Source organism: Gopherus evgoodei, chromosome 2 (assembly GCF_007399415.2).
Source record: "Gopherus evgoodei ecotype Sinaloan lineage chromosome 2, rGopEvg1_v1.p, whole genome shotgun sequence".
Classification (NCBI taxonomy): Eukaryota; Metazoa; Chordata; order Testudines; family Testudinidae; genus Gopherus; species Gopherus evgoodei.
This window is the reverse complement of record NC_044323.1, coordinates 151558733-151568427: the sequence shown is the minus strand read 5'-3', so window position 1 is coordinate 151568427 and position 9695 is coordinate 151558733. Positions and strand designations below refer to the sequence as shown.

Genomic DNA, 9695 nt, shown 5'->3' with positions numbered 1-9695 from the left:
CTGCTGGGTTTAGTCCCTTACCTACTTCACTGTGGGTTAATGCATGTTGGGAAGGTGCTCTGAGATCCTTAAAGAGTAGATGCTACTGAATATCTACCGCCTGTCTGCCTCAAGCCCTGTGGGTGAAAAGCAAAGGATCATGATCCCCATTTTTCACTGAGGGAAACTGAGGCAGAGGGTGGGACGTGACTGGCCCCAGGTCACCCAGCAGGCCAGAGACAAAGCTAGAAATAGAACCCAGGTCTCCTGCATCCCCATCCAGTGCACTAGCCCTGGACCACATGACTGAAAGCACCCACTCCTTCCTAGCCAGCAAGCTTCCCTGTGTAATATTGTTAGCCGGGCTCTGAAGGCTACGTTTTTTTAGTTAGACGAGCCTGTTTCAACCACTCACCCCAGCAGGTTCTATATAATAAATTGCGTGTTGTAGTCTAGTCCTTCCAGCATCTGGATTTCTTTGCATGTCAGGTGAAAGACGTATACCTATGCAGAAGAAACAGCCTTTGAATCCAAGGCCAGAGCTTTCTGTGTTCCTAGGTCTACAGGGAGATGCAAGTCCACAGCAAAGCATGGAAGACGTGGGCAGATATTCTGTAAGGCTGGGAAATGCAGCCCTTGGAGTCTGAGTGGTACCAGGAGGCTGGATATGGGGAATGGCAGGGTGTGGGCGTGGGACTTCCCCAGTGCGCACATGGGAGGTTACCGTGTGGCAAGCTGCTGTGCTGAAATTCACCCTCTGCCTAGCCCTGCAGCAGACAGACCCAGACATTTTGCGTGTGTCTCTCTCTGAGGCTAAGGGCAGATCTTCCGTTGAGGGACCAGCTCTGAGGATTTGTTCAGCACAGCTCTACCAAATGGGCATGGCCACTCACTCAACTCCCCAGTGAAAGGACAAAAATCCCACCCCAGATGTCTGGGCCACAATCTCTTCCCACAGCCGCTTCCCTGGCCTGGACATGTTTTCATCCAGATCGTCACAGCTGGAGCCAGGACAAGAATCGCTCTGATGGCTTCCAAAAAACTCTGGTAATGGGTTTCCCAGGTACTGCGTCACACCACCTCTCACAAGGGGGGGCGGGGCCTGTGCATGCCAACCCAGGCTGTTTAACAGTCAGACCTCGGTCTGTGTTGCGACTTCTACAAGGAGCAAACCCACTTAGGTCTCCAAGCTGAGGGCCTACAAGCATATTCCTGAACAGAGGGACTAAACCTCAGGCTAGCAATACTTAAGGGTCTCTTGAACTAGCCATTCAAATCCTGCTGGGTACAGCTTGGCTTTGGTACGAGTCCCCAGCCGTCGCTTGTGTGAAGCGTCTCACCCTGCTCTGGTGACAGTAACACCTCAGCCATTCGCCAGGAACAGAAGAGGGCTCCCGGCTCGCTAGCCATCCCCGTTACCTCTGCGTTCTCCATGATGCGGGCAGGGGTGATGCTTTTCAGGATAGTGGCGATGCCCCTCTGAATGTGGAAGCGGATGAGAACCTGCAGGGAGGACAGGAGCTGGTGAGCCAGGATCCATGGCTGGCGCAGTGGCCAGGAGGAACACAGCCACCGCGAAGAGACAGAGAGACCCATTTTTCCACACTGCACTAATGAACCCCCCTCCTCCCGTGTAGCTTAGATAGGATATTGCACGTCTACAAAAAAAAAACACCAATAGAGCCAGTGCTGTCCCCCGCACCTCACCTGAGCGCTGGTTTTTCCATGCTTCTGAGCGATCTTATTCACTGTGGGATTCTCCAGGAGGGGCACAGGGCTGTTCTCCCCTGAAGGGCTAAGGGAAGAGAATTTGGAGAGTCCTGAACAACGGCTGGTGCTCTCGGAGAACAGGCAGTACTTTGCAAACAGAAGGCTGGTGGGGAGTCGCCTTCACAACACCGCCGGGAGGCAGCAAAGCCTCCTGCTGCTGGCTGGAGAAATGGGGAAGGGAAGGAACTGAGGGATTCTGTCACTCCCCTTGAGCCAGCGACAAGGTCGACAAACGCCCCTTGGTGCTGCTGTGCAAACACCGGCTGCTAATAACAGCCAGGGCCCCTCCCTGGCCCAGCTCACTCAGCCTCTCCCCTGCTTTGTCACCATGCGGCGGGACTGCACCCCAGAACTCCTCATGCAGAGGGACCCCTGTTATGTTGGCCAGGGTCTTGATAAAGATAAAAGAATCCAGTAAATGCTATTGGGCCAAGCAACTCCACCTATGTCAGTGAAATCAAACCGGAGTGACAGCAGCTTCCAGCCCAGTTAGCCTAGTGAAGATCTCAGCCAGACCTTGGCTGGGTGGGCCAGGGTTACCAGCCATGAAAGAAGAGGACCCACCTTGTATCTCACAGCCAATCCAGGCTACAGAAACACCTTTCAGCCTCCAGCTCACACTGACTCCTTTTGCCAGACAGTCAACACAGAGTCCTACAATGCCAGTTCAGGGCAGAACTGCCCCTTTGTGCTACAGCTGTGTGCTGTGGGCATTTACTGTCCCCAGGAGGTGCTTTCTGAGTCGTCAGCATGGACTGTGGAGCAGCAGGACCCCCACCCCTCCTACCTCCCACTCTTCTCTGACTAGCTTACTGGCCATTCTCCCTTTACAGGTGACTTTTGGAGCACGGTTCTGCTCTGAGAAACGAACATCATTGGAGTCCATGACTCCAGATCACACATGTACCGTGTTCCTCTAATGGCCATGCAAACCTTGCTCCAGGATCTAAGAGCCACCCTGGCTTCCTTCCAGCGCCCACGCTCACAAGGTAGTTGCTCCTTCTGGAACGCAGGCAGAGGTTCCCCCAAGGATACCTGAGCCAGACTGGAATCCGGCTCCCTAGGGGGGGAAACGCTGATGTCTGAACATTAACAAGCAGACAGGACTGACAACAGCACCACCTGGGTCCTGTGTGTATTCACCCTCCAGCATAGCCCACTGCTTTAGATCTACCCTCCGAGGGCGCATGTTAGGGGTGACTCACCAGGGCAGGGCAGGGCAGGGCAAGGCAGCCAAAGGGACTGTATGCAATGAGGACAATTTGCAGTAGATTTGCAGTACTCCACCAGCTCGGGCTGGGTCAGGTAGGGGTGCAGCTCCACCTGGTGGAGAAATAGTTATTGTATCTCATGCCCCTGTCCCATTGCCTCAAGGTGTTCAGGAGTGGGCTCTGAAGTGCCCGGAAGTCCTTCCCTAGGCGGGATGGGTGCAGCTTTCATTGGAAAACCCAAAGCTGGGGCCTGGTTTGCTGAATATTAGGAGCCTCCATAGCCCCAGGGTCAGATGAGCCTCCCTCCTGCCCTGGGCAAGTCTTCTCTTCTCTGCCGAATCCCACATGCCTCTCCCAGCATGCTGGACCAAGCATCAGATGCAGCCTCCTTCCTCCACACCTTGGCCTAAGAGAGGGGAAGCAAGGCTCAGGCTGCAGATTTCTGCCAGATCAGGCCCGATCAATCCCCCTTCACAGCATTCCCCAGGGCCTCCTTCTGCAGTGTTAGCTATTGGCCAGTGACAGCGGCTGGCTTGGAGAAGGGACACATGACCGGCCGCAGGAAGGCAGAACCTAAGTGATTAGGCCAGTGGTTCTCAGCCTTCTCCACACCACGCCTTGCCCTCACATTAAGATGCAGCTTGTCCTAATTAGGGGCAATTTGGAGCCAGGAGATTTGGGGTTTATTCCCAGTTGTGCCACTAACCTTGAGCAAGTAACTTCCCCCTCTCCATGATTGTTTCCCCTTCGCCCGGCTTGTCTATTTGGACTGCTGGCTTTTCAGTGCAGGGACTGTCTCTCACTGATCACAGTGGAGTCCCAAGCTTGGTTGGGCACTGTGCTTCTGGGATAAAAAGAATCCCTTTTGGGGCCAAACTCTCAAAGAACGAGCACAACCTCTCTGGCTCTGCCCAAGCTATGAACCCAGTCATTGGGTGCTTAATGCAGCACTTGAAAGTCTGCTTAGCACAGTACAGAGGACGACACAGCAGTAGCTTCCCAATTATTATTTGCAACTATAAGCAGCCCGATGCAAAGGTAGCATAAGCACTCCTCGGAGCGCAGATACCATTGCTACAGGCAGAGCAGGAGAGAGACAAGCTTTCGAGCTGCACAGAGCTGAAAGAGACTCACCTGCCTTGTCTCTCTCATATTCGGGGACCAGCCTCTATCACCACGGCAAATGACATTGTTACAGGTGTATCTCACAGATTGCCCAATCACAAGCCTTTACCTGGTTGGCGGCAGGTTTGATCCTGCACACGGACAGCAGCCTCTCCAGCTGGGAGGCGTTGAAGTTGGAAACCCCCACTGATTTCACCAGGCCTTCATCCACCAGCTTCTCCATCGCCTGCCAGGAAAACAAAGAGGTGCTGGATGATTTAGTTGGGGATTGGTCCTGCTTTAAGCAGGGGGTTGGACTAGATACCTCCTGACAAGGCCAGCTCCAGGCACCAGCTTATTAAGCAGGTGCTTGGGGTGGCAACTCCGGAGCAGGGCGGCACTTTCAGCTATTCGGCGGCAATTCGGCAGAGGGTCCCTCACTCCTGCTTGGAGCAAAGGACCTCCCGCAGATCACAATCAGGTCTTTTTTTTTTTTGGGCTGCTTGGGGCAGCAAAACCCCTGGAGCCGGCCCTGCCTCCTGAGGTCCCTTCCAGCCCTGATATTCTATGATTCTATGCAGCAGGTCATGGGCTGGACCTGCACAGCTGGGGAAACCCAGGGGGCTGCTGGAATAACGGGCGACTGACAATGCACTGGCTGGCTTTGCCAGGGTGCTGGAATGCTTGCAGCTGCCACCGGCTTCACCTGGAGCTGTGGGCGCTCAGCACCTGTGTCAAAGCCCACCACTTCCTTAGGGACGTCAGCCAACATCCTCCAAGGGAGTGAAGCACTGGTGCCTGTATACCTTTGAGGAGGTGGGCCCAGGTGCATGGACCAAGCCAAGCGATTGGTGCTCTCATGTGCCACAGAAGATCTTGCCCCTGTGCTTACGTTGGCAGAAGAGGGTCCCGACTGTCCTCCCCACCATTTTGTCCTCCACGCCCACATAGGGTAAGTGTGCAGCTCCTGGGATGACTGTGATCAGTCAGATTCAAGTGGCTGATCTCCATCTCTCCATGTACTTAGGTTGGGCCTTCAGGCAATGCCGAGAATGGAGCGCTTTAAAATGCGGCCTCCGCCTTGGGCACCTGCACAGCACAGCTTTGCCATGCAAGCTGCAGTGATATGCCCGAATTCGGCCATCTGCACACGCCCAGAACAACTGAGGTAAAAGGGAGCTGACTGGAATCGGAGCTCTAGTTCCCATTCGGAACGGGTTTAAAAATATTTCCGTCGGCACGTGAGCACGGCCTGTCTCCTCCCGTGATGCATTAGCTCCTTCTCGGAGCCTTTGTACATTTTAAATGAGGCCATTCCATTATCTCCAGCCAGACTAAAAACCTGCCCCGGCTCGTGGCTCTTAACCTCGCTGGTAATTACCAGTTGCTACAGCGGCAGGCGCGTTCAGCCTGTCTCTCGGTCTCTTGCAGCTAGACAGCAGAGGCTGCTGATGGGAAATATATGCGAGGAACGTGAGCCAGCCATGGAGATCGTTATGACTGGAGGGGGATGGGCAGCCTACGCTGCTCTTTCCTCACTGCTTACTGTGTGCTATGGGAGAGCCCGTCAAAGCCAATGAGCGTCTTCCCACTGGCTGCAAAGGGCTTTAGATCAGGCGCTGTGTGCTTATGGCATCCATCAATGGTGCACATCACCGAGGCATGCAGGAGGTGGGAATCAGGGCTTCCTCTGGTAAGGGACCCCTTCCAGGAACCCTAGAGACACCCCCTCCATCCTAAATACCTCCATGTGGCTCAGGTGCCATATCCCATTGCTACTGTGCCTTTAGCTCACATGGTAGCAGCTTGGGCTGAGGTGTAATAAGTCCCAGGTTCTGTTCCTGCTCGTGACCCCCAAAGAACATCATTGCACTTGGCCTGATCTGCTGCCTCTTACCCTCCAGGTGTCTACGTAGTCCACATCCAACTGCAGAAGCAACCCGTCCTTTTGAGGCATGAGCTCCACACTGATATTCTGCAGGGGAACAGACCAAGAGCCACTTTCTAAGGGGAAGCATCCCATGTGCATCTCTGGAACTGCTGAGGGTACTGGCCTGACTTGCCAAGAATTAACAAGTGGCGAGGCATCAAACATCCCAGCTGGCCCATCCATCCCTGGGGAACGCCCACCACCTCTGTCAGAGTTATTGCAATAGGAGGAAGTGCTAAAGAAAGGCAGGGGCACTGGATTTTTTTCAGCTGGATGATGCAGCATCAGCAAGGTCTGCATGGGGCTTTTCTAGAGAGTGAATATCCCAGCCTTTTTGCTTGACCCTGCTCCCACTACTCCAGTCACGGGGAGGCCGTCCAGGCTCCTGAGCGCAAAGGAGAACGAGGCTGGGTCACGACTTGGATAGGAGACTCCACTGCTCTGATGTTGCTGAGTCAGTGCACATCCATTTCAGCAGTACGGGGCGGTTCCAGGCACCAGCATGCCAAGCGCGTGCCTGGGGCGGCAAGCCATGGGGGGCGCTCTGTCGGTCACCGCGAGGGCGGCAGGCAGGCTGCCTTCGGCGGCATGTCTGCGGAGGGTCTGCTGGTCCCGTGGTTTCGGCGGACCTCCCACAGGCTGCCGCCAAATCCGCGGGACCAGGGACATCCTGCAGGCAAGCCGCCGAGGGCAGCCTGCCTGCCGTGCATGGGGCAGCAAAATACCTAGAGCTGCCCCTGCAGCAGTAAGTGTAATTACCCCAATAGAGTTTAGCCCTGGTGTTCTCACAAGTCCCCCTCTTCTTACCAAAATTGCCAAGAGATCCTCATTGTTCATGCCTGGTCAGGATGACTCTTCTATGTTCCATCCAGAAGACCCATCTACAGTAACACACTGCCCAACACCCGATTACCCTCGATTTTCCCTACAATTCAACTGGATCCTCTCATTTTCTTCATTTCCCAGCCTAGATTATTTTGCTGTTAAATAGTTGCTGTGTGGCAGCGTTCTAGCTGCCAGGGAAGCTATCCTTTATCTATCTCCCATGAGTACCTTGTGACTACATGAGCCAAGTTCTCTGTCGGCTTATGCCATCCAGCCATGGAAGTCAAGGAGTGGGGCCCAGTTGTTCCATGTTTCTAAAGCCCTTGTAGCTACTTGGATGGAAGGTGCAACAGAACCTTTATCTTATCTCCATAATATCTGAGCACCTCATGCACCTATGAGGCAGGACAGTGCTGTTAGTTCCATGTGACACAGGAAGAACTGAGGCCCAGGGTCTATCAAGTGACTCGCCCGAGGTCGCATTGTAAGTCTGTAGTTAAACTGGGAGTTGAACCTAGTAATCCTGAGTCCCAGCTTTGCACGTTAGCCACTAGAACATGCTTCCTAGAAATGCAAAAGGAAACCAGACAACACACTCAGGGGCTATCAACCTGCCACGGAGAGACAACCCAGCCTTCCTTGTTTTGTCTCTTGACAATTAAAAATTCAGCAGAATTTTCAAATTGAGAAAAGTGGAGGGGAGGGGAATTACTCCAGGTCACACAGCAGGTCAGTGGCAGAGTTAGGGATAGAGCCCAGGTTTCTAGACTCCCAATCCACTGTCTGTTCTATGGGACCAGGCTGCCTCTGTGATATGGGGGCATGGTCAGACAAAGAGTAGGAGAATGAGAGTATAATGAGCTGTACTGATGGGGAACCGAGGCACACAGAGAGGGAGGGTGTGACAGAGCCAGGAACCAAAGCCAGATCTCCTGAATCCCAGGCCAGTGGCGTCACCCCAGCACCATCGTTCCTCTCTAAGAGCAGAACCGACATCCCTTTCCCCAGCATTTTACTCTATACAAATGGTGTGTCCCTACTGGGCTTTAAAGCAACAAGTCAAATGTTGTTCTTCATTCCCTGTCCCTGCTCCTATTGGTCTGCTCTTCTCAGCAAGAAGGCAGGAGGAGGAACTAGCACCATGTGACCAATCAGCTCTCAGGAACACCCAGTTTGGGAATCTCTTCTATTTAGCATTCCATTGCTGCTTATTGTTGTAGGAACCTACCATGGGCCTTTGTTACTTGCATCATAAACAAAGTCTGAGATAATATCATAAATATAGCTTAGTCTTGAAAAAAGACAACTGAGGGGGGACCTGATACCAGTCTTGAAATAGGTAAAGAGTAGTTATAAAAGAGGACTGTGATCAATTGTTCTCCATGTTTATTGGAGGTAGGACAAAAAGTAATGGGTTAAACTATCAGAAAAGAGGATTTAGTTTAGATATTAGGAAAACCTTTCTAACTCTAAGGGTAGATAAGCCCTGGAACAGGTTTCCAAGGGAGGTCATGGAATCCCCGTCATTGGAGGTTTTTAATACCAGGTTGGACAAAACCTGTCAGGGACAGTCAAGGTTTACCTGGTCCTGCTTCAGTGCAAGGGTCCCTTCCAGCCTGACATTTCTATGATTCTATAGTAACTATAGGTGTGCTCCACAAAAGTGAAATGTAGATAGCACTAATTCTATTAACTATTGAATGGCATATAAGAACATGGAGCACTACTGGGCAAAAAACTGAATTTGAATGCTGGGGAAAATTCCAACAAATTGAAATTTCTAGTAGGGTGAAAATTCTGAACATTTTCTATTTGGAAACATTGAAACTTTTCATTTTGCTAAGGTCAACATAATGCAGTCTGGAACACCACAAAAATATGCAAGTGGAAGTTAAATGAAATGAGACAGTCGAAACAATGTGTTTTGACATTTTTCCATCACAATTTCACCAAAATTGAGATGTTTCTGCAAAATGGTTTAGATTTCGACAAACTTGCATTTTGCAATGGAAACCTGTCCCATTGTCCATTTTTGATCATCTCTAGTAAGTTAGAAAGTTTAATAAAGTTGTTCTGCACTGGGAGTGGCAGCTGTTTGACAACTGCATTTCAATCCACAAGGCATAGAGTACAGCCAACATCAAGCCTTCATGAGTCAGGCCTCCTAGAATCCATAAGATTGGCTTAAAAAGCCATAGGGTCTTATTTGCCTTCTGGCCTTTAGGGGGTCTCATTTTGCAGCTTCTGTGAATAACTGAGAGGGCTAGGAAATCATTTTTTATTTAGCGGAGGCTGAAATTTTCACTGTATCATGAGTCCAGGAGGAGAGGCCATGAGAAAAACAAACAAACACCCAGTATCCCAAGTCTTGGGGTAACTTAGAAAGAATTGGCAATCCTGGGCTTCTGTTTGGAAGGAAAACGGGGCTCACCTTGCTCACCACATAAAGCTCATCTCTCTTCAGCCTCCCTTCCCCGAACTTCTTTTGAAAGGCTGCTCCGATCTCGGCCTCGTTCTGGTAAAAATAAGCACAGTCGACATGCCAATATCCAGCATCTAAAGCTACCTCCACGGCTTCCTGAACGGCCCCCGGGGGAGACTGCAAAGAAACCAATAGATGCATCACTGCTTGCTATCTAATCTTCCCCAGAGCCACGCTCCTGGGGCGAACGAGCTACACTGATTTACACCAGCTCAATAGCTTGGGACCTGTCAAGCCAAACCCAGGGCCAGGCCTTGTCCACACTTGGGTAGGCGAAACCTGCAGGAAACGGCTAGGTGCTGCAAACTCCACAAGTGGTGCTCGTCCTTCCAAGTCGGTGTTAAACCAAGGCCTTCCAGCTAAGGTGCACAGTGGCACTCCAGCCCACATTTGG

At 51.9% G+C, this 9695-nt stretch overlaps 1 pseudogene; it reads right to left on the bottom strand.

Moving 5' to 3' along the window:
• Window positions 1–405: 405 nt before the first annotated feature.
• LOC115645010 lies at window positions 406–9442 on the bottom strand (annotated as a pseudogene).
• Window positions 9443–9695: the final 253 nt, after the last annotated feature.